Consider the following 24,948-nt stretch of genomic DNA (forward strand, 5'->3'; position numbering starts at 1 on the left):
TCTGGCTCTCGGAGAACCCAGCAGGCTACCGAGAGTATCCTGCCTGCACAGCAGAGCCTGCCAAGCTCCCCATGGCATATTCGATATGCCAAACACAGTCACAACAAGTCTCACAATGGAGATGTTACTGGTGCCCGCTCGAGTAAATCAATGAACCAACGGGATGATAATGATAGTGATAGTGATTGAGGGGAGGGCATACCTGGTTATACCTGGGAACTACTTCCAGCTCTGTGCTTGGGGTTGGGGGTGGGGCTGTCTGCTGGTGGTGGTGCTCAGGGGACCGTGAAGTGCTGAACCCAGGGCTCCTGCATGTGAAGTCTAGGCTGATGCTTTGAGTCCCCAGCTCCACTCCTTCATTCTTTCATTTTTCACACTCCTGCATCTATCGATGCCCTTCCGTGTCCTGGACCTGGGACTCCCAGATAAAGACAATCCCACTCCCCCTACTCAGGGTGTTTGAGGCCTGAGAGGGAGATGCATGTGTGCCAGCGCCAGAACATTGGCCTGGTGGAGTTCCTGGGTGGGCTGGGTCACCCCACCAGATGAGAGGGGGATGTGAGGAAACTGAGATCTGAGTGAGTAAGGTGAACTTTTATTTATTTGGAGGCCCTCACCTGGCGAGGCTCAGGTAGGTTACCCTGGTTCTGCACTCAGGAGTTGATCTGGCAGTGCTGGGGGAAATCCTATGGTATGCCGGGGATCGAACCTGGGTTGGCCTTACCTTACCGTACTACCGCTCCAGTCTCATGGTTTTTTGTTTTGTTTTGTTTTTTGGCTCAGGTTTTTTGTTTTTTGGTGATGCACAGGGGTTACTCCTGGCTCTGCACTCAGGAGTTACTCCTGGCGGTGCTCAGGGGACCATATGGGATGCTGGGAGTCGAACCCAGGTCGGCCGCGTGCAAGGCAAACGCCCTACTCGCTGTGCTATCTCTCCAGCCCCAATCCAGTCTCATGGTTTAAGAACGGGAGACTGCCTGGAGGAGTTGATGTTTGAGAGAGACCTGAGAAATGAGTAGGCGTTCACCAGGTGGCCGAGAAAGTAGTAGCTGGGACGAAGCTGGCATGGAGGAGGGGCAGAATACAGCCCACTGCCCATCTGGAGGGGGGTGCGGGGGCTGTGGGCAACAGCTGTGTTCTAGCCCCAGGAGGCTAGAAGGGCTGTGAGGGCACCTCTGTCATGTCCTGGGAGGCCGTTGGCGTCAGCAAGGAGGTTTGGACCTGACCTTGCAGACTGCGAGAACGGCTGAGACTGATGATGCGTGAACGTGCCTGTGTGCGTGTCCGTGAGCAGAAGAGAAAGCCTACGTGTGCACCTGGCTTTCCTTTGGTTTTGCAGCGTGGAGTGGTGACTCCTAAGTGGTGCTGAGGCGGTGGACACAGAGGTCCCCAGCTGCCATTCTCAGCCCACCAAACTGGTGCTTCAGTGTAGGGGTCCAAAGATGTGCTGTTGCTTGGGTCCTGCAGTGCTGAGGTTACACCGGGCCCCCTCATGTGCCCAGGACTGTACGCAGCAGTCTTTGGGGGTTCTCTGGTGCCAGGAATTGAACCTGGCTGGCACCATGCATGTGCCTAAATTGTTTGACTATCTCCAGGCCCCAGGTTTTCTTTTCTTTCTTTCCATTTTAAATATGTTGCTCTATAACCATTCAAAATTTTGAATAGAGGGGCCAGGGTGATAGTACAGCAGGCAGACCCAGGTTCAATCCCCAGCATCCCAAGTGGTCCTCCGAGCACCGCCATGAGTAATTTCTGAATGTAGAGCCAGGAGTAACCTCTGAGCATCACTGGATGGGGGATCCAAAACCAAACCAAAACAAAACAAAAAGATTTGAATAGATTTAGGATAAGATTTTGCAAATATTTGAATCTTCAATTTCATCCCATTTCAATTTTTTAAATATGTACATGTTAGCAGTTATAGTTCATACTCCTATACCATGAGATTGAAAGACTACCGCAATTCCTAGAAATAAATGATTAGCATGAGTTATTTCCAGTACTCAATTATTTTTCCTTAAAATTTTTTCCAAGACTGGAGTGATGGTAGAGTAGGTAAGGCACTTGCCTTGGATGCTGCTGGCACAGGTTTGTCCTGGCTCCATATATGGTTCCTGAGCACCACCAGGAGTGATCCCTGAGTATTGATGAGTGTGGCCCCCAAACAAAACACGCATGTGCGCGCGCGCGCACACACACACACACACACACACACACAATTTCCATTTTTAGAAATAGTCATTAACATGAGCTTTCTCCACTAATTAACAGTGAACATTATTTTCAGAATTATTTTATGTTCTTTTCTTCTTTCTAATTTTTTTTTTCTTTTTTGAGTCACACCCGGCGATGCTCAGGGATTCCTCCTGGCTCTGCACTCAGGAGTTACTCCTGGTGGTGCTCGGGGGACTATATAGGATGTAGGGGACCGAACCTGGGTCAGTGCGTGCAAGGCAAATGCCCTCCCTGCTGTACTATCGCTCCGGCCCCCCTTCTAAAATTTTAGTAGATATTTTACACTAAAGAGTATTTATACTAAACAGTATTCATGTACTGTTTTTTATTTGTGGGTTTTTTTTTTTTTGGTTTGGTTTGATTTCTGGACCAGACTTGGTGGGAACTCTGGGGTCACTCCTAGTGAATTCTCAGGGGACCCTGTAGTATAAAGATTCAAACCCAGGTCTCTGGCATTTAAAGCATTTGCTTTGCCCTCTGAGATATCTCTGGGTCCAATGGACTGTTTTTTTTTTTTTTTTTTTTTTTTTTTTTTACAGAGCTGACCTTAACTAAACAGCCCCGAGTAGTTTGAAGTCCTCGATCCTGGCGTGTCCAGTCTGTTTTGTTTCAGGATGACTTCCACCATTGCAGTCTTTGTGGTTCCATACAAATTTCATGAGACCCCCCCCACCCCACTTTTTTCCCCTCCCTGTTTCTTCGAAGGGTTTTGATAGGGTTTCCTTTTTTGAAAAATTATGTGGCTCTGGGTCAGAGTGATAGTTACAGCAGGTAGGGCATTTGACTTGCACATCGATTATCTGGGTTCAATCCCCGACATCCCCTATGGTCCCCTGAGCATAGCCATGAGTGTTCCTGATTGCAGAGCCGGGAGTAACCCTGAGTATTGTCACTGAGTGTGGCCTCAAGCTCCCCCACCCCACCCCCCCACCAGAAAAAAAAAGACGCTGTAGTTCTGACATGGACTATTGACTTGAGATGGGGGAGGACGAGAAGCAGTGAGCAGGGAGGTGTCAGGGAATTGGGCTGAACAGCTTAGAGCACCACTGTATGGATATAGAATGAGACAAAAGTCCAGACGTTTGCTTAGATTTCTGCTTGGAAGACTGGGAGGAGAACAAGTTTTTGGGAATGATGAGTCTTGTCTGAATGATAATTTCAGACAAGGAGAGAGGAAGGTGCCCATGGGACATCTGAGGCTGGTGTCTTGAGGGCCGCTGGGAATTCGGGTCTGGAGAAGAGATCCTGAGAAAGATGAAATGGAGGGCGTGGGCCCCTGAAACCTCCATTCGTCCTAACCAGGTCACATAAGTCTTGTAAGTAAAAGTGACCGTGCACCGTGAAGCTCCAGCGTTAGGACAAGTTCCAGATACACCTGACTACCGGCGTTCAGTCTGCTTTGTCAGTGGGGATTGGGGCGTAGGCATTTGGGGATCACCAGAACATAGAAGGCAAATGTAATAATAAGGTGCAGGCTTGAAAGGAGAACCACCATGGAAAAGGGTGAGTTTTCTCACCATTTTGTCTCATTCTATATCCGTACGGTGGTGCTCTAGGCTGTTCAGCCCAGGCTGAGGGGAGTGAGCAGCAGAGAAGGGACGGTTGGTGGACAAGGAAGGAAGCAGGACAGCAGAAAGAAGGAAACCAGCCTTAAAGAAGCCAAAGGCGGAAGAAGCTTGATATTTTATAAAAGTAGGGACCATGATTGTGTTCACGTGGTATAACTCAGGGCCCACGGACGTTTCTCTGTATTTCTTGTATTTTCTGTTTTGTTTTGGGGCATACCTAGTGGCGCTCAGAACTCTTTCCTGGCTTAGGGGACCCTATGTAGTGTTGGAGATCAAACCTAGTTTAGTTGCCGTGCAAGGCAACTCCCTACCTCTGTACTATCTCTCCAACCCTCCAAAAGTATTTCTTGTTTGTTTGTTTTATTTTAGGGCCACACCCAGTAGTGCTTGGGGCTTTCTCCTGGTGGTCACTCCTGGATGGGCTCAGGGGACTATTGTGATGCTGGGGGTCAAACCCAGGTCAGCTGTGTGCAAGGCAAGCACCTTATCTGCTGTACTACTCTCCACCTTCCACGCCCCCAACACACACACACACACACACACACACACACACACACACACACACACACACCATGTTTGGGATTTGTTTTTGTCTTTGTGCCACACCTGGCTCTGTGCTCAGGGATCATCCTGTGGGGCTTGGAGGGACAATATGTGCTTCCAGGGATCAAACCCAGATCAGTCACTTGCAAGGCAAGAGCCCTTCCTTCTGTGTTATCTCTCCAGTCTCTATATTGTAGTCTGTAGCACTGAGCATTGTCCTCCCATTGTTCATCGATTTGCTTGAGCGGGCACCAGTAACATCTCCATTGTGAGACTTATTGTTACTGTTTTTGGCATATCGAATATGCCACAGGGAGCTTGCCAGGCTCTGTCATGTGGGTGGGATACTCTTGGTAGCTTGCCAGGCTCTCTGAGAGGGATGGAGGAATCGAACCCGGGTCGGCTGCGTGCAAGGCCAATGCCCTACCCACTGTGCTATCGCATTGCAGTCTTCACAGAGGAAAAATCAGAGGTGTGAATAAAGGTGCTGTCCCAAGGATCAGTTTGGAGGAAGAACTTTCTGGGGTCTGCAATCCAAGAAAGGTCTCTGGTGAAATAAAGAACGAACTGTGTGGGGGAGTGTTGGGAGAATTCTGAGAATGATGCTCAGAAATCGGCCAGCACTTGTGGCAAGTAGGGGGATTGGAACCCCAGTCAAGAGGCGGACACTGCTGGCCTGGCACCCTTACTGCCCACAGACCTGAATAATGACCCCTATCCCCCACCCTATTTCTCTACTTTCACGTGCCACTCAGGCCAGCTGCAGAGCCCATCCAGTGGGCATCCAGTGGGCTCTGTGCTCATTGTGGGGGACTTGGAAGTACAGTCTGGAGGTCACAAGCTCTCCGGGGGTGGTGGAACTCTGCCTCCCACTCCCAGGGACCTTCCTGTAGTGGGGAGGGGTCCATGTGCCTGTGGGACATGCATAATCCTACCCTCCCCATCCCCTCCGTCAAAGTCAGCATCTTCTAGCCCGCAGAGGGGAGGAATGGGCTGTAGCTGGACATGGAGGAGAAGCAGCATCCCCCTAAGGCCCTGCAAATATGCACATCTTGATCTTCATCTTTCTTTCTGGATGGTTTTCTGAACCTTTAGCCGCCAGCTAACTTTTGGCATTCTTCTGTGTTCTGGAAAGCGAAACCATTTCATTAACAGTTGTATTTCTTCTCTGGAATCAGAATGATTGGGGTGGAAAAAGAGAGGTCACCTCTGCTTCTGGAGCCTCCATACACGTTTGCTTCCACTCGGGAACCATCACAGCTGAGTGTCAGGGACTGAGGCCGAGCCTAGCTTCTCTCTAATTATCAGTGACAGCTTGAATTCTGCCTCTTCTCTGGAGCTAGGCAAGACTCACAGGACCATGAGGCATTTGGCAGGTGTTGCCTTGTTTTTCTGATGGGAGGTCAGAGTTTCAGGCTCTCTTGGTGGAATGATGAGGTGCCTGGAGCCTGTGCTGCAGGCCTGGCCATCTCTCCACTTTGGGACGGTCAACTTGCTTACGTGTTCTCCCTATTATCTTGCCTATAAAAAAATAAAATAAAAGGAACTAAAGCCTAAGGAAGTAAGGCTTCATCTTCAGAGACTGTTGGCCTCTTCTTCCTGCCAGTTTCCTCTGCCATGCAAGAGAGACAGATGTCGGTTAGCTGAGTGCTTTGTATATTTGTCCTCTAATCTTAAGAGTTTTACCTCTTGAAAGGGCATCTTGAGGGAAATTTTGGCCATTCACTTTCAATAACCTGAGACAAATTATGTCCTTTTAAGGACTTAATGTCCTATTAAAAAAAAAAAAAGATACTAGTGAGTCATAGTACAGCGGGGGGGGGGGGGGGGGGGGGAGGGGGGCATTTGCCTTGCATGTGACCAACCTAGGTTCTATCCCTGGCATCCCATATCGTCCCCTGAGCATTGCCAGGAGTAGTTCCTGAGTGCAGGGCCAGGAGTATCCCCTGAGCATCACTGGTCTCTGGGCCAGGAAGCAAACAAACAAAAGGGTTAGGGTAAGAGTGCAGCTGGCTTTGCCTGCAGAGGGCCTGGGTTCGATCCCTTCTACCACATGTTTCTCTAAGCACCAATGGGAGCAACCCCAAGCATGGGGCCATAAGTACCCCCTTAGCACTGCTTGATGAGGCCTTACAACCAAAACAAAAGTCAAAAAGAGGAGGGGGTGGGGCAATAGCACAGCGGGTAGGGCTTTTGCCTTGCACATGGCCGACCCGAGTTCGATTCCCGGCATCTCATATGGTCCCCTGAGCACCACCAGGGGTAATTCCTGAGTGCAGAGCCAGAAGTAACCCCCATGCATCGCCCGTGTGATCCAAAGAGAAAGAAAATAAAAAGCAGGAGGAATGAGGGAGTTGCTGAGAGAGGGGAGCGTCTACCTGGCATGTGCACGGCCCTGGGTTTAAGCCCAGCATTCCATGGCCTCCTCTTCACCCCACAGCACTGCTGGAGGTAGCCCCGGTGGCCCCTAGCACCGTTGCTGTGGCATTGGCTGGGGTTCCACAGTTGGTGGCAGTGTTTACTTGGTTAGCGCCTAGGGTGGAGTGGAGAGGTCTCACCCTTCGGTGGCCATGTTCGCCGGGGTCCACACACTTGGTTCTGATTCTTGCACGTTTGGTGGTGGTGCTCGCACACCCCTTGGTTGTAGTGCTCCCAGGAGATCACACACTTTCGTTGTGCCCGGGGATCTCACCGTGGGGATTGCACCTGGCATATGGGGTGGTGCCAGGGATGTAACTTGTGACCTCATGCCTGAAAGGCAGGCGCTGTACCGCTGAATCATATCCCTGGGCTGAGAAACGCAGTTCTGAACTAACTAGACTCTTGGCTGTGGAGAGGGCCGGTGTTCCAGCGATTTCCTCTAATGCCGCGACTCGGGAAGCCGCCACGGTCGTGGGCTGGGCACTGGCAGGCCAAGTCTGAGGGGGTTCCTGAGGTTCAGGTTCGGTGACTTGTATGAGGTCTGGGGGAAGGGGGGGGGATGTTCCTCCGGAGAGAGGAGGGCTAGAGTAGGGGAGTGGCTGCTGCACGATTTACATGGACTTGCTCTTTTTTTTTTTTTAATTGACTTATTGACTCACCAACTTGCTCATTTTTGTCCGAATGAAACAGAATCACATTACAAGCAGTACAAAAGTGGAAGAGAAGACAAAGGCTCCTGAAGTCCTCAGGCCCACCACACTTTGATCATGTTTCTGCTCTTCCAGGCTTTTGAGAGCTGCCCTCTTCGGCTTCTTCTCTTGCCCCTTCCCTGGAAGGCCCGGCCGGCTCCTCTGTGTGCTTCCCCTCCTCGGGGCTGGCCAGGAGTGTTGCCATTGCCTGGAACTCCTCCCTGTCCGCTTCCTCCCAGCAGATCTTGCGTGACCAGCCAGAGGTCACCGGCTCCCTGGCTATACCCATAGCATCTCTGCCATCCAGGGTGAGGCCTGCCTATGCCTAGACCTGGCTGGCGCCCCATCAGGGCCCCCTGAGAGGATCAAAAGGGGCAGCTGGAGGAGGGTGAGGAGCAGTGGACAGCCTGGGTCGGGGGGCACATGGGTGGCCACAGAGCTGGCAGCCACAGAGTTGGCCTCTCTGCACCTGCAAGGAAGCCCCACCTGGGGCTCTGCTCTTTCTCTGAGTCTGCCCACAAGCTCCTGGTGAGGGGCACTTGGGGACACAGAGTCTAGCACCTCGGGCCTCCCTCACCCAGAGGAGGACTCCAAGAAGACATCTGTGGTGAGGAGCTGGTTTAAAGGCGTGGGGAGTAGGGCACAGAGAGACAGTACAAGGTTAAGGTGTTTGCCTTGCAAGCAGCTGACACTGGTTTGATTGCTGGCACCCCACATGGTTCCCTTCTGGTTCCCTCAGCAGCACCAGGAGTGATCCCTGAGCACAGAGCCAGAAGTGAGTCCTGAGCACTGCAGGGTGAAGCTCAAAAACTAACTAGATACATAAGATAAAGGTGTATAGGGGCTAGAGAGAAAGTACCAGGGGAGTGTGGGGGGCGGCGGTGAGGCACTTGCTTTACAATACTGCAGACCCCAGCCAGTACAATCCCCTGAAGAGGATCCCCAAGCATGGCCAGAAGTCACTCCTGAGCACAGAGCTAGGAGCACCCACCGTACACCAGCAGGTGAGATTTGCCACCCCAAGGGCCCAGCCTCTGGCAGCTGGGGGAGGACTCGTAAGTTTTAATGGCCACAGCTGTCTGCTAGATTTGTGCTGAAGAACTAGGGAAAATGAGCAAGAGGGGAGCCCAGAAACCTCTCTAAAGCAGACGCCCAGCCACTAGGACAGGCCGTGGCTCTTTCATTTATGTGGGTTTGTTTATTTTTGTGTTTTTGGGTCACACAGGCTGTGCTCAGAGCTTTCTCCTGGTTCTTACAGCGAGGGATCACTCCTAGTGGGCTCAGGGTCCTCGGGATTGAGCCCGGGTTGGACACATCAAGTGCCTTACCTGGGGTACTATTCTGGCCTTCAAGGATCTTTAGGAGAAAGAGGAACACATCCCCTCGGCAGCAGCTTCAGGATACAGCAGGAGTCCCTAAGTGGAGCTGAAGGAGGGTTATTCATTTGTTTGGAAAATGAGAGGCGTTGAGTGCCTGTGTCTGTCTCCTGCTGGAGTAGCCCAGGAGCCCAGAAGCAGAGCTTCTCAGATGCTTCTTTTGCTATATCACAAAGGACTTCGTGTGCACTTGAAGGTGGTCCTGCCCTGAAATGGTTTACCGGAGGGCCTCAGTTGGAGCAGTGCCCTAAGAGGCATCTCCCTGCCCGCCAAGCAGTGACCTTCTTTTCTTACAAGAGTTTTTGCCCGAACTGAATCTCCTGCAGGTTGAATGGACCTTCCAAATATATATATTTGGTTTGGGGGTTGTCATGTTAGGTAAGCCAGGTCTTACTCCTGGCTCTGTGCTGAGGGGAGGATCACTCCCAGTAGTCTCCAAGGACTAAATGTGGTGCCCAGGATCAAACTGGGGTCAGTTGTTTGCAAGGCAAGTGCCTTAGCCCTTTAGTATTATCTTCCAGCCCAAGAATTACTTATTTTTAATTTATAAGTTGAAGTATTAAAAATGCTATTTCCTGCTGCCGGAGAGGATAGTATAGAAGGTAAGGTGCTTACATTTTTCTCAGCCTCTGCAACTGAGACCCTAGTTCAGATTCCCAGCACTACTATAGCCCTTTGAGCACTTTCAAGGGTAACTTCTGAGCCCAGACCTAGAAATAGCCTATGAGTACTGCCATGGGCGGGGTGGGGGGAGGGGGAAATAACGTGCCTCCCCTCCCCAGTGTTAATTTCTTTTAATATTACTATTGCTCCTGGGGGGGCTGGAGCGATAGCACAGTGGTAGGGCGTTTGCCTTACAAGCGGCCAACATGGCCGACCCGAGTTCGATTCCTCCGCCCCTCCCGGAGAGCCCGGCAAGCTACCGAGAGTATTCGATATGCCAGACACAGTAACAACAAAGTCTCCAATGGAGACGTTACTGGGCCCGCTCGAGCAAATCGACGATCAACGGGAGGGCCTTTACCTTTACCTTACCTTATTGCTCCTGGGGATCAATTTCTAGGATATAAATTCTGAAGAAGAAAAGAACAGCACGAACAAATACACATTTACAGCAACATTATTTTAAATAGCAGACATTGTAAGCAGGCTAAATGTTTCAGATGACTATATAATTCATGATACCTAGACTTGGTGGAATGTTCACTGTCACTGTCACTGTCATCCTGTTATTCATCGATTTGCTTGAGCAGGCACCAGTAATGTCTGCATTCATCCTAGCCCTGAGATTTTAGCAGCCTCTCCTTACTCGTCCTTCCAAACGGTGCCGCACTGAAGGTAGAATATTATGCCACTGTAAAGTTAATTCATAGGGAAATGTTTATGAATTTTGGTGAGAAGGTAACTTGTGTTGGTAGGTAAACTGCAAATCTGCTGAATTAAAAAGAAAAACTGATTTTAAAAAGCTTGATATAAAAAGTGGTTATATTGGCTAGGATATACATTAGGTAAATACTGGATCTAGGTAAAACAGTCATGGGTATCATATTTGTGTGTCTTCAATTGTTGTAGTGTAATAAGAGATAGATACGCTTTTTTTTCTGAGAGTTTAGCAAGTCACAGACTTGAGGTCTGGGTGGGAAAGAGGCTGGGGTGGGGGGTATGGGAGGGGAAGTGCTGGAAACCTTCCCCCTGGGACCTCTGGGAGGACAGCCCTGCTGGGTCTTATCAGTCACCTGCACCGCAGAGGCTGGCGAATTCAGAGGGGCTGACTGAGTCCGATACTGCCTGACTTTGTGGAGCTGCCTGTGTAACTGCGTAACTGTGTAACTATGCTTCCCTTTGTAACTGTGTGGCTCACCTTATACTCTGCCTGGTGCTGGCAACCCCAAGTGGCCTCCAATCCCCAGACTTGATTGCACCTTATTTCAAGGGCACCGACTCAGTGAGCACGTGTGGCCACGAGGTCGCCTCTGAGCCACCCACTCCTCTGCGGCTGCTGGTCCTCCAGGCCCGGCCACAGCAGGAAGCCACTGATTCTCCTGCAGAGCAGACTGTAGTCAGCTGTGCAGACCGACTGCCTATAGCACTGAGGCCCACGTGGAGCCCTTGTGTTACAGACTCATGGTGGGGCCTGGGAACGTTTAGTGCAGCATTGAAACTTGGAGCTGCCCTTAGTGCAAGCCCCATCAATGGCCAGCTGATCTTGGTGGACAGGACCCTCCTTACCCCTGCAATTTGTCATGAACTAGCCTAAAGTTTGCAGCTCTTCTTGCACTTTCTCTTAGAACCCGGGCTTGCCTGCTGAGTGGTCTTCTCACTAACTGTTCTCTCTTTTGTCTGTCCCTCCCCTCCCCCCCCATGTATGTGGGCTTTTCTTCATGGGAAACTCTCTCGGCACATGGAGTATCATCTGATTGAAGGCTCCCCCCAGCACACCCACCCTCTGCCATCCTTTCCCATGACCACTGAGGGTTGGCACCGGAAGTGGAGACTCCGTGGTTTGGTTTGGAGTTTTCAGTGCTGGAGAGTCCTGGGTGGACCTTGAGTGCAAAGGTTGCGCTTGCTTGGACAGGGCTGCTGCCATAAGGCCTGTGGGTAGAGAGATCTTAGCTGTGAATCTGCTAGAGCCAAATTCCAGAACTGTCCAAGATGCAGAGTTTCTAGTTTGGAGATCAGGCTGAAATGGGCCATCGTGTCTTAGGTCTGGAGCTTTGCCAGGGTAGAGAGAAATTCAAGCACGTGGGCTTGACCGACTGCATGCACCTGACGGTCCCCGGCTCAGTGGCACGTGTTCTCGGGCACATGAGCTTGGATGTATCTGTGTTGGGAGGTTGGGCTGGGAACGTCCCCTGCGCTCTCCTAGAATGCCTCGCTCATTCCTCGAAGCCCGGCTTCCATCCCCACGCCTTGCAGGGGCCTTTCGCCCACTCCAGAGGGATCACTGCTGGTTTGTGAGTATTAAGTGACACACAATCCTAAGTGAATAAGCTGTCTTCCTGTACCCAGGACCCAACAATAACTGTTCGTCTCAGTTCCCTAATTTAGAGACCACGTGTGTGCCCCAGGGTTGTCAGCAGCTCGAGTTCTTCAAGCTCGAAACACATTTCCATAGAAACAACACTATAAATGGAGTAGGTTCCTGGGCTAGCCCACAAACAGCGCCGGTGTCACCTCCGAAGTTGCTGAAATAAGGTCTGAGTAAAATTGAGAGCACAAAGGCAGCAGTGAGAGGTAGCAGCCAGGAGGGTGGAGGTGGGATGGCGTGGGCTTGTTTGGGTAACTTTGCTTCTTCGGTGAGAGGTGTCTTCAGAGGGAAACCGCACCTTCCTGTTGCCAACTGTCATTCCTCTCTGTTCCCAGTTTATATTCCCTTCTTCCTCCTCAAGACAGGACTCTCGGCCTGCCTGCCCTGCCCTCACCCCCGCTCCACTCCCCATGGTCTGGGCTGAGGTATTTTTGTGATGGGAAGGTTCTACCTAGTCAGTGGTCCCTCAGCATCAATACCAGCATTGTTACCACCTTCGTCATCATTTAAAGTGTGTTGATCCACTAACAGAATAAACGTTCCACTTTAGCAATTTGCATTGTTCAAAATTCTCTTCTGTTTGCTGCTCATGATCCTTCGGAAGGCATTTTTTAATTTTAATTTTCCCCATTGGGAATCAAACGCAAGGGTCTCATGTATGCAAGGCAAGTGATCTGGTGCCCGTCGAACTGCATTCACACTTCTATCTGGGAGCTTTAACACAATTTACTTTTTTTTTTTTTGCCAGTGGGGGGAGGGAGTGGGTGTTGAGCCACACCCAGTGGTACTCAGGATTTACTCCTGGCCCTGTACTAAGGGATCACTCCTGGTGGGGCTCAGTTAACCATATGGGGTGCTAGGGATTGAACCCAGGAGGTCGGTCACATGCAAGGCAAGTGTCTTACCCACTCCTACCCCGACACAATTTACATCTTATATAGTGTCTATGTCTGCATAATTCTTCATGTTGATTATCACTTCATATAATTTCTTCTTCTTCTTCTTCTTCTTCTTCTTCTTCTTCTTCTTCTTCTTCTTCTTCTTCTTCCTCCTCCTCCTCCTCCTCTTCCTCCTCTTCTTCCTCTTCTTCTTCCTCTTCTTCCTCCTCCACCTCTTCCTCCTCCTCCTGCTCTCCATCCTCATCTTTTTCCTCCCCTTTTTCCTCTCCCTTCCTCTCTACTTTCTCCCCCTCCTCCTCCTGGAAGTTGAGGTATGCAAGCCCCTAAACACTTCATTTGACTTCATCAATGGTTTTATCAAATTGCTTCTAGTCTCTCACCTTTTTGTTTTGTTTTATTCTGTTTTGTTGGGGGCAGGGATCGAACCTGGGTTGGCCATGTACAAGGCAAATGCCTTACCTATTGTTCTATCTTTGAGGCCCCATCTAGTCCCTTTCCTACCTCACCTGTTCCATCTCTGGACAAATACTCTATAATTGTAATGTGAACCAATTTCAATTTCAGATCTACAGGTTGTGTGTGTGTGTGTGTGTGTGTGTGTGTGTGTGTGTGTGTGTGTGTTTTGTGTTCTATGAATAGGGGCTATGGTCAACTTCTGTTAAAAACTCCTTTGTGGAGATATTTTAGATGACTTCTAAAATAGCTAAAAGGAATGCTGTCCCCCCACCCCAATGACCTGGTCAATGTTTTAGAACCCTTGACACATCATGCCAAACCTCTAGAAAGCTTTGGAAGGATTGGGGTTGTGGCTCAGTGGTTCAGCACATGCCTCGCATGTATGAGGTCCTGGCTCCAATTCTCAGCACCGCAAAAAGAAAAACAAAACTCGGAAGGCGGAACAGTTTATTGTGGCCCTGCAATGTATGTGCAGCTGTGTGCAGCCTGCTGGCCAGCGGCAACTTTCTTATTTAATTTGTTTGCTTATTTTCACACTGACTCGGCCCTAATGGGCCCTTGGACGGTGTTCTAATATCCTAAATTGCTGCTGAGGCTGCAGTTTCCTCCCGGCCCATTTACTGTGTGTGCTTCCGCGGGTGTCAAGCCCTCCAGCTCACATTCATCTCCTAGAGCTCCTTTCCTGTCAGGGGTCAGTCGTGCCCTTCCATAGTGGGGCTCCCTGCACATTCCTCCCCCACCCCCCAACCTTCCCCTTGCCTCACTTCCACTCACCTTAGTCACTCAGGCTCCATCTGCTGACTGGCTGGGAGGGAGGTGCTGGGCGGGGCCCCAGACACTGGGGGCCCTGGGATGGAGGCTCCTGGGGCGTCGCTGGATGCAAGGCCCGGCCTGTTTGAGTGGTGCCCGACTAAGTTCATAAAGTGATGAATCTCTTTAGAGGAAGATTCTGGGAGGAGCCACACAGTTAGCCTAGAGAGGGTTCTAAAATTCAGCTGGTCTAAGGTTCACGCACATAAAGGCATGCAGGGAACAGAGGAGGTCTCTGTGACAGAGGCTGGATGTCAGAAAACAGCACAAATGAGGTGGAGACAACAGGGACGGTGACCTAGGAAAGGGTGAACTCTCTGCCTGTGTCCTGTACTATTTCCAGGCAACCTAAAATCTTGAGTTTTGGGCTATGTTTATACTAATTAATTAATTTTAGTTTTGGGGCTTCACTCAGCTGTGCTCAGGGCTTCGTCCTGGCTCTGTGTTCAAGGATCACTCTTGGTGGTACTTGGGGACCCACTACATTGCCAGGGATCCAATGAGGGTCTGCAATGTGCAAGGTAAGTGCCCTAAGACCTATCCTGTCTTTTTGGCCTTAGCATATTACCTGATTATTTTTTTTAAATGTTGGCAATTTGGGTCTCAGAAATAGAACAAATGCCCTCCCTGACTGAGGCCTTGGGTTTAAGACCTGGCACTGCAGGGGGAAAATTTGTGGGCAATAAAATCAGTTCGGTTCAAATAAAACATAATTTGTGTTTTTCTGTCTTTTGAGCCACACCCGGGAAAGCTCGGGGGTTACTCCTTGCTGTGCACTCAAGAATTACTCTTGGCGGTACTCAGGAGACCATATGGGATGCCGGGAATTGAACCTGGCCACATGCAAGGCTAGTACCCTACCTGCTATACTATATCTTCATCCTCCCCAAAGCAAAGTTTTTTAGTAAAATAGAGTACCTGTGGGGTGTGAAAATAGCCGCCTGACCTCTCATCATCTGGTTTATTTACTGGGGAAGATAAGGCACAAGGGTAGGCACAAAGGCTCCCAGAGCACAGAGAAGGACTCAGGTCCAGTGATGGATGTCTTCTGGATGACTTTGGGAGAGCTACTCGACAACTTTTTGTTTGGTTGGTTTTGGTTTTGGGTTTAGGCCACACCCACTGCTTCTCAGTGCTTACTTCTGGCTCTGTGCTCAGGGATTATTCCTGGCAGGGTTCAGGAACCACTTAGGGTGCCAGGGATCAAACCTGCATCTGCTATGTACAAGACAAGTGCTCCACCTGACGAACTATTGCTCTACCCCCCCCTTAAATTTTTTTTTCCTTTTTTGGTCACACCTGGTGATACTCAGGGGTTACTCCTGGCTCTGCACTCAGGAGTTACTCCTGGCGGTGCTCGAGGGACCATATGAGATGTCAGGAATTTAACCTGGGTTACTATGTGCAAGGCAAGCACCCTACCTGCTGTAGTACTGCCCCTACAAAACTTATTTTAATTATCATTTTGAGAGAGGGCCACACGGGGCAGTGTGTAGTGCTGGGGATTGAGCAGAGTTGTGTGCAAGACAAGTGCTTTACTTCCTGTACTATCTCTCCAGCCCATTGAACCTTTTGAACCTTGTTGTTGTTTTTTTTTTTAATCTATAAAATGGGGATAGTAACTGCATTTCCAAGAAGGAGCGGGGTGGACTGAGCAGATTCACATTGTGTCAAGTATTTAACTTGATAAATGTGTTGGTGCATCTTTCATGGAATCATCCAGGTTACAGTAAGAACCAGGAATAGCACTTTGTATTCCTGACTCCCAGACCTGAGCCTATTCCACATCACACTGACCTGCTTCCGTGGGAGGTTCTAGAAGTGTCTAGACACAAAGGACGTTCTGCTGCCTGGGCAATAATAGCCCATGAAGTTATGAGAACTTGGCTCTGCAGCTGAGCTCAGGTGCTTTCAGTTCCGTGGACTTTGTTCTGCAGCCCAGGGCCCAGGATCCAGAGCCTCACAGCAGAGTGAGTAACAAGCTGGAGCTGCAGCAGCAATAACAATAACAACATCACCATGGAGTCTAAGGACCCAGTGATTGGAAAGGGAAGCATGATTTTATGTACAACCGAGAAAGAGAAGATGCTAATTAAGCCATGACATGCTAACAATGAATAAGACACACTTTGATTTCAGAGATGTTAAAATAGGAAATGTGCCTCTAGGATGGAACACATAGACTCCTAGTAAAAGTAGCAATAACTAATAATGGGTTCTGTTTCATGGCTTACCTCAAATGTTCATGTCTGGGAAACTGATCAAGCATGTGCATTTACCATCAAACACCTAAGTATCTACCAGGCTCGGGGCATTGCAGGGCGATAAAGTGACAAAAATCCACGTTGTATTCTGCAGGCCCTAAGATGCTTTGCTTGTGGGGACATGGCCCAGGAAGGGACTTCGGAGAACGTGGAGTGGATGGACATAGATAATGGGAGGAGAGATAATTGGGAGCTTTAGGAGAGTGGCTGCTCCGAGCCTTCAGAAGAGCAGAGGCTGAGATAGTTTGGGGTACCTGGCTTTTTAGGAAACGTTCTCAGGAGGAAGTGAGTGAGGGAAGCCCCTAGAGCTAGAGAAGAAGCTGAGCGGGGAAGGAAGCGTTGTAGGTGGAGCTCACTGGAGCTTGGGGACCCCCAGGACCACCACCCACCCAGGGATGACCCACTCGCTCCCCTGGTCTCGCATGTCAGTCATTGGCTGTAGTGCTTGTGCCCAGGAAAGGCTCTCAGCCTGAGAAACGGGAGCCAGAAGAGCTTGGGTGAGTCTACAGTCCAGGGACCATCCTCTGCCCAGAGCAGTCAAGGATGGGGGCCTTCCTGGAAGAGCTGCTGTGAAGGTCAAAACCCACGGGAGATCCTGGTGGGTTTATTTGTAGCAGAGAGGGAGGGAATGAGGAGCATGTGAGAGAAAGCAGGAATCTTGGGGGAACTCGAGGCTCAAGTTGGCATGCCCAAGGGCATATACTGGATTTGGGAGGTCCTGACCCTCCCCCCACCCCCCCGCCCTCCCTTTCAGCCCTCTGGCTCACGAGCTGGAAACCACGTTCCAGATATGAGCCAAAAAAGAAGTCTGTCTGGGCTGGTTCTGCAAAGAGCAGGGGACTGTGATGAAACACAGCCTTGGGGAGGCTGGGTGTCTGTCTCTGTGAAGAAAGGGCATTTCATGGGCCCAAAAGATGGTACAGCGGGCAGGGTGCTTGGCTCACACGCAGCCAACCTAGATTCAGTCCCTGGCTCTGCATATGGTCTCTGGAGCCCTTCCAGGAGTGATCCCTGAGCTCAGAGCCAGGAGTAAGCCCTGAGCACCAGTGGATGTGACCCCCCAAACCAAAAACAGAAGAAGAGGAGGGGCCTTCTGGGGGGGCAGCCCTGCTGGCCCGTCCTTCCTGGCAGCCACACCTGTTTTGTCCTTCTCCCTCCACCCAGCCAGACGCTGCCCTCAGAGTGACAGCAGCAACTGGGGCCATCTGCAGAAGCTCCCTCGCAGGCTTGACAAAGACACTCTGGACTCAGCCCAGGCCAGCCTTGGGAGGCGAGGTGGCAGCGGGGACAGTGGGAGACCCAGGGATGCTGACAGCTGGGGGCTGGGGTCTTCCAGCCCACCCGGAACAGGTGACGTGAACGTGAATAGAGAAAGGAAGGGGGTCGCCTGGGGATCCTGGGATAAACGAGAAGACGTGTAGTGACTTATTACTCAGTTTCAGTATAATGGTGGGGGGGAGAGGGAGAGGCAGGCATTAGCTTCCTGCCATCTCAGAAAGGACAAGGCAAAAAAGGGGTGAAGGGAAGGCACTACCTCAGAGGGGCGCTCCGGTCAGGCTGGGTGGGCAGCATTAGGGGGAGTTGGGAAAAGGACACAAAGGGTGTGAGAGTTTTGCAGGACCACACGGGGGGCTCTAAGTTGATTCTGGCAAGCTTTTAGGCAGAGCCAGGGTGGGTTACCCTGAGGCCTTAAGGTGGATTTATTTTTTAGGGGGAAATAATCGTTTTTTGGGGGGGTCTTCTAAGTGGTGCTCAGGGGTCACTCACTCGTGATTCTTGGGCCCACTGGCCTGGATCATTGCGAGAATGTGGTGCTGCTTGGGTACTGCAGCCCACCCACCCCACTCCCTCAGTGCTGGGGTTCCCATAGCTGGACCTGCCGGTGCTCAGGGGGCCTCCAGGGCCAACCCATCAGTGCTGGTGCTGGGGATTGGATCTAGATCAGGCCCCCTCACCTGGGTATCTTCCTGGCCCTCATTGAAAAGATTCTCTCCTGGGTTAGTGTCTTGAAAGAAGCTAGTTTGAGGGCTGGAGAGATAGTACAGCGGGTAGGGCATTTGCCTTGCCCGTGGAAAACCTCGGTTCATTCCCAACACCCCATATGATCCTCTGAATCCTCCAAAAATGACCCTGAGTGCAGAGCCAGGAAGGGGACCTGAGCACACCTGAGAATAGCTCCCTCCCTTCGCCCCTAAACACAAAACTAACGAACAAAAAAAATGCCTTTCTTTTTTGGGGAGTGGAGGTGGAGGGAACACCTGGTGATGCTCAGGGGTTTCTCTTGGCTCTACACTCAGGAATTACTCTAGGCGGTGCCTGGGGGCTCATATGGGATGTAGGAGATTGAACCTGGGTTGGCTGCGTGCAAGGCAAATGCCCTACCCGCTGTACTATTACTATTACTATTACTATTACTCTGGCACCAAGAAACTTGCCCTTTGGGTCTGAGTGATAGTACAGCAGGTAGTGTGCTTGCCTTGCACATGGCTGGCCCGGGTTTGATCCCTGGCACCCCATATGGTCCCCTGAGCCTAGCCCAGAGTTATCCCTGAGTGCAGAGTCAGGAGTAAGCCCTGAGCACCTCTAAGTGTCACCCAAAAAAAACAAAAGAAAAGAAGAGACTAGTTTGGGGGAGAAGGGAGGTAGGGTAAAAGAGTGAAATAATAAAAATTGTATCCTTTTGTATGTCCACGTGGGTTTTTGTCCTCCTGGTTCCTCCAAGCCCAGGGAAGGTGGGTACTCGGTCCTTTACTGTCGGGGTAACAGATAACCACAGCCCATTCGAGAAAGTGAGGTTCAGAGAAGGTGAGGGCTGGCGTCCTTGAGGCTCTAGTTAGGCAGGATCCGGCTCAGACCTGCTCTTTCTACAACCTTCTCTTTCTTCTGGTGTAACTCTAGCTGGGCAGCCAGCTCCTGGGGTCCTTATTCTGCCAAGAAGCTGGAGGCAGCCGGCATTGCAGACATGTGATTTCTGCAGCATAATTCCTCATACTCCCGTAAAGGTTGGTCATTCACCCAAACACATCGCGTGTGCTGACCTCGAAGGAAGCAGTGGAAGGGACAGTGGGAAAAAGGGACAGTAGTACAAGCATGCTGCTTGGGTGGGCAGAGACCCCCTTGCTCCCCCCAAGTTGACGGCGTAGAGTAATGGCAGCTGCAAGGTGAGGGCGGGAGGGAGGTGGGCGGTGAGACCTGGCTTCTCGAAGCTTTGTTTTCGCGTAATAACAGCCTTATTAGGGGTATAATTCACATGCCACAAAATCCACCCTTGGAAGCTGGGTAATAGCCTGAGGTTGTCCCAGAATGGGACAGTGGTGGTGTGTGCTGGGGGCAGGGACAGGTCATCCTGCAGCATCCAGAGAGCTGGTGGGGTCCCAGGAAGCCTCTTGAATCCCACAGTCAGTCACCCTCCTGCTCGGCCTCGGGGGACCAGTGCTGAGACTCCTGCCCCTGCTCTGCTTCCTGAACGTTTGTCCTGCTGGCGGAGCTCTGTCCTCTGCCCTGCCCGGTGTGCAGCCGTCCTGCTCGGGGAGAAGCCCTGCGCTCTGGTCCAGGGCCCGGGAACACTTTGTTTCCTTCCCCCGAGGCCCTCTTCTCGGCTGCCCCAGAGCTCTGTGGAAAGGTCTGGAGCGTCTCAAACCACAACTTTCACTTCATGTGTCAGTGATTCTGCACTGTCATATCTGCAGTAAAACTGAGCTCCTGGGCTTTCCCGGAAGAGCAGGAGCTTTCTTAGTGTCCCGGGACAAACAGGGGTCCCTCTGCGTGTGATAATTCTGAGTCACCATCCGTGTGTGTGTTCACATGTGCACGTGCACACACACACACGCGCGCACACATTCTTCACACACACTCTCCTAACACACTCCTACACACATACCCCACTCACACACACTTTCTCCTAGCACTCTCTGCTACACACACACACATAGACACATACAGCCTCTCCTCCTCACTCCTCACACAGACTTCTCCTAACATGCACTCACATACACACACACCTCCTCCTCACACATACACAATCCTTTCTTCTTACATGCACACATTCCTCCTACCTAATACTCCTAATACATTTCTACCCTTTTCTCTCTCTCTCTCTCTCTCTCTCTCTCTCTCTCTCTCTCTCACACACACACACACACACACACACACACACACACACACAAACCCCTCTCCTTTGCATACGCACACTCCTCCTCACACACACACCTCTACATACTTTTTTTTTTTTTTGGCTTTTTTTGGTCATACCCGGCGATGCACAGGGGTTACTCCTGGCTTATGCACTCAGGAATTACTCCTGGCGGTGCTTGGGGGGCCATATGGGATGCTGGGAATCGAACCTGGGTCGGCCACGTGCAAGGCAAACACGCCCTACCCGCTGTGCTATCACTCCAGCCCCTACACTCTCTCTCTCTCTCTCTCTCTCTCTCTCTCTCTCTCTCTCTCTCTTCACTCACAGTCACACCCCCCCCCCCCCCAATCTCCTCCTGACACAGGAGTGGAACACGGACCCCCTCTGCTCTCCCCTGGTCTGAACTGGGAAGACCAGTTGGCTTGTGCTGCTCTCAGGAGATCTGCTCTTTCCGGTCACTGACTTCCCCGTTTCTCTTGCCTCCAGCCACCTGCCCTTCTACCTGGCGTCCCCACCTCTTGTGTGCATCCTGAGACAGACCTGGTGGCCAAGCCCAGGGCCAGGAGGCAGTCCTGGCTGGACAGGCTGGGGAGTGCCCTTTGGAGCGGCTCCCACTGGTTCCCTGGAGGCTCGGCACTGCCTCCCTGGGGGCAGGCTCTTCTAGGAACTCGTGCCCCAGCTGGTTGGGAACCGCTCTGGGCTGGTGAGCACTGGCTCTGGGGGCTTCCTTTGGGCTGACTGGATGTTTGCTGCAGGGGTTCAGCCCTCGGGGATGCCGAGAGGGCTGCAGGGCTGCAGAGGAACCAGGCTCCGTGCACTGCATCGGCACCAGAGACCCAGTGGCTTTGCTGTTGCTTTCCTCATTTGGAATGGGGTGGCAGGTGGCCAGAGACGAGATACACGGAGAGCAAAACCTTCACACTGAGCCTCAGTTGCTCGGGGCCTTCCTGTAGGGAGAATGGAAGACGAGCCAAGCTGTGTCACAGGCTTCCTCGCTCTGTAGTCTTGTGCTTGCCACCTCCTCTCTCTGAGCTGCAGTGTCTTCCATAAAACAGAGGCTCAGAGCTCCCCCACAGCACTATTGGGGGGCAGTGGGGAGGTGAGAGTGAGGACCGGCCTGGCCAGCTGGCAGCTCTGTCGTGGCCCCCATCAGAGCAGGGGCTTTCCTCTGCCGGAAGTGGTTTCTCAGACTCCTCTGCGCCCCCTTTAACCTCCACAGATGCAACGTTTTTAAACTGGAAGGGCTGGCAAGAGGTCACCTGGCATAATTACCTTTCATTTGGCAGATAAGACGAAATGGACATAACTGTAACAGATCTGTCATACCCTGGTACAGACAAGCCCTTCTGTCCTGGCGGGGGGATCCCCCCTTACTCTCCCCCCACATACATACACGCGCACTCAGGGGCTCTGACCCGCGCTGCGCAGCATGGCATGGAATCGCCGCGCATCAGGGGAGCACGCTTGGTTCTGTGAGGCTCCTAGACTCGTTGTCTGGGTGCTCGCAGTGGGCAATCCACAGCTCAGGGGCAAAGACCCCAGGCTCAGAGTGGCGGTGAGGCTCCCTCTGGCCAACGCTTACCTGCCCCTTCCCTTCTCCCAACAAGGCCAAGAAAGGCTCGCCCCTTCACTTCCCCCTTTCAGAATTGGCCACGGTGGAAGAGTGGGCATTAGGACAATCTTGAGGGTTTTCCTTCCAGGGAAACCACCTTTGACCCATCTCTTTGAGAAAAAGGAAAGAATCAAAAACCAATGGAAGGGATCTGAACAAATAGGCTTTCCCCTGGCTCTGCAGCCTCTCTGAGTGTGGGGTCAGTCAGAGCTTCCTGAGCATCAGAAATCTCTGCCCTTTCCCACCAGGGCCTAGGAGTCATCAGAGGAGAGTGGGGATGAAGGAGAAATGAGAGCATGTCCCAGTCAGTAACCCCACCTCCTGCCTCAGTTGCTAGAATGAAAGCCGAGAGCTTCTCGTTCGTTGCTCGCCGGGGCAGGTCTGTGCAGCCCCGTTCTCCATCACCTTTCCCAAGGAATCTGGTGAGACAAAAAAAGTAAAACTTGGGGAGACTGTTATCAGCGTGACTAGGGCTAGGGAGACAGCACTGAGGTCAGGGACATGTGCTCTGAGACCCTCGGGCTAGATGCCCAGTGCACGTGCCTCCAATGGGACTGCCGAATCTGAGCAGTGCCAAATCCTCTTGTTGAACGGGTTGGTAGAGTATTGCCAGGAGTGGGCCCTGGCACCTTGAGGACTGCTGGACAGACCCTCCCCCCTCATCAAAAAACATTATGAAAAATGTTTCTGGTAGAGGATTCTGCAGGATTAACGGCACCCCAAAAAGAAAAGAGATTTCTTTTTCATTTCTCAAGAGGTGGGGGCCTGCCAAACCATGCTCAGGTTGCATGGGGTCACCCCAATGGTCATCTGCCCTCAGAAGCTTCCATGTTTGGGCCCAGCCCTGGGGTCCTGTGTATGCTGGGGGACACCAGGGCCCACATGAAGGTTTTGGGGTGGGGGCCCATGAACTCCTGGGATGGAACTAGGGGCATGATGCCCTGAGCCATCTCCCTGGCCTCAGAGTTTTCTTTGTGGAGGAGAGCGATGATGCCCTCCAACATCACACACACACACACACACACACACACACACACACACACACACACACACACACTTTCCTGGCAGGCCTGATGGGTTTCCAAACATTTCGTCACCGTCTCCTCCTGACCTTGGCGTGAAAGGAAAGAGCCGCGTGGCCTGTGGGTTCCAGGACAGCCATCGGGGGGCGCCGGCCTGGACTCGGGGGAGGAGGGTGGCAGCCCAGCAGAGTGGAGGTGAGGTCTGCTGGAAATCCCCAGCCCCGGCGGCCGCCGGAGGTTTAAAGACGCCTTCCCGGCCTTATTTGGTCGCAGGAAGTGGGCGGCGCCGGGCCTGCTGGCCGAGAGACCGAGCCGAGACAGTTGTGCTGATGAAGTGGTAGAGCTGGTTCCTGCTCGCCGCCGTGCCGCGCGCGCCGGCCGGCCGCTGGGCGCTTCGTGCTCCCAGCCCCGAGTTGTGCAATCCTTTGTAGCACGCCAGAGAGTCCTCCTCCTTCGCTGTTGCCTCTCGCCCTCTCTCTCTCTCTCTCCCTCTCTCTCTCTTTTTTTCAAGCTGTGAGCTCAACCGATGAGTCAGAGCAGTGCAATCCTGACACTGCATCGCAGGACTGGGGGTGACACGGAGGGAGAGCGATCGCTAGGCGGACACCAGCAGCAGCGGCGGCGGCGGCGGCGGCGGCAGCGGCAGCGGCAGCGGCAGCAGCAGCGCGGGGTGCGCCGAGCGAGCTCCCTGCGCCGCGAGCGGGGGGTGACAGCCCGCGCGTCCCGCCCGGGCCCTGCCAACAAAACTTCCCAGCCTCGGGAGGCGCGGGCTTGGCGGAAACCCCGCGAGCGCCGCGGGGAGGCGACGGCGCCTGTTTGTTTTTAAAAAATCCGGGAGTGCGTGCAGGCGGCTGGAGTCTGGGAGGCGGTGGAAGGCGGCGGCGGCCTGCGGCGGAAGGGGGGACCGCCGATGCCGGGGCTCCGACAGAAGCCTGGTAAGTGGAGGGGTGGGGGGCTGGCGAGGGGTGCTTATCGGAGCGGCGGCCGAGGCCTGCACGCGGCGCGGTGCAGCCCGCCCTGGCGGTGGCGGCCGGGAGTCCTCCGGGCTGCGTGCAAGCGGTGGCCGCTGGGCGCGCGGGCTGCAGTCTTGCAGGCGCGGCAGGGAGAGAGGGGCACGCGGCGGCCGCGGGGCGCGGTGGAGGTGGGGGGGGCGCCCCGAGCGTCAACTTCTGCGGCCTGGGCGCCGGGGGTGGGGTGGGGGGGTTGCTCCGTGTGTGCGGGAGGGAGGGTGTGCGTTTGTTCCCGGACGCGCGCAGCCCGCAGCTGCGTGTGCTGCGCGGACCCTCCGTGTTTGTGCAGCTACGCAGCTCGCGCGCGGCCCCCGCCCACCCGGGCGCGGCCCCGGCAGGAAAACGCTCCCAGCCCGCCTGGCCTGCGGCGGCGGCCGCGGCGGCGGCTCTGGAATACGGCAGCGCCTCCTCCGCCCCGAGCCCCGAGCCCCGCGTGGTGTCCGCAGGGACTGGCGTGCAGGACGGAGCCCAGGCCCGCGCGGGTTTTCCCGTGCAGAGTGCACCCGCATGCGGTTCTGGAAACCCGGCCCGCCCCGGGAGCGGGACGGGGGGACACAGAGGTGCGGCGGCGGTGGCCGGGACCTGGGGCAAGCGAAGTAGAGGCCTAAGCTGGAGGGTTGGGGCGCCCTATTGGCCTCACCCCCACGCACCCCGGCTCTGCTGGCGCACCTCAGACCTATCATCCCTCTCGCCCGCCCCCGCACTCCCCAGAGGCTGCTGTGGGCCCGGAGCCCCGCGCCTCGCTGCTGCCGCGTTTGGGGGTTCCTGGGGGGGGGAGCCCAGGTTTTGTCTGGAGCGTGCATGCGCTGGCTCTAGCAGTGAGACTTGGCCCCCTGTCAACACGCGCGCGCACACACACGAACACACACACACACACTCA

General features: G+C 53.0%; 1 protein-coding gene across 1 annotated transcript in view; it reads left to right on the top strand.

Moving 5' to 3' along the window:
- Window positions 1–23,215: 23,215 nt before the first annotated feature.
- MIDEAS (mitotic deacetylase associated SANT domain protein) overlaps window positions 23,216–24,948 on the top strand; it is a 43,681-nt gene continuing 41,948 nt past the window's right edge. The window contains 1 exon segment of the mRNA XM_056133383.1: window positions 23,216–23,993. The gene's annotated coding sequence lies outside the window, so the exon portion shown is untranslated.

The sequence above is a fragment of the Sorex fumeus genome, unplaced genomic scaffold (genome assembly GCF_029834395.1).
Source record: "Sorex fumeus unplaced genomic scaffold, SorFum_2.1 ptg000098l, whole genome shotgun sequence".
In the NCBI taxonomy this organism is placed as follows: domain Eukaryota; kingdom Metazoa; phylum Chordata; class Mammalia; order Eulipotyphla; family Soricidae; genus Sorex; species Sorex fumeus.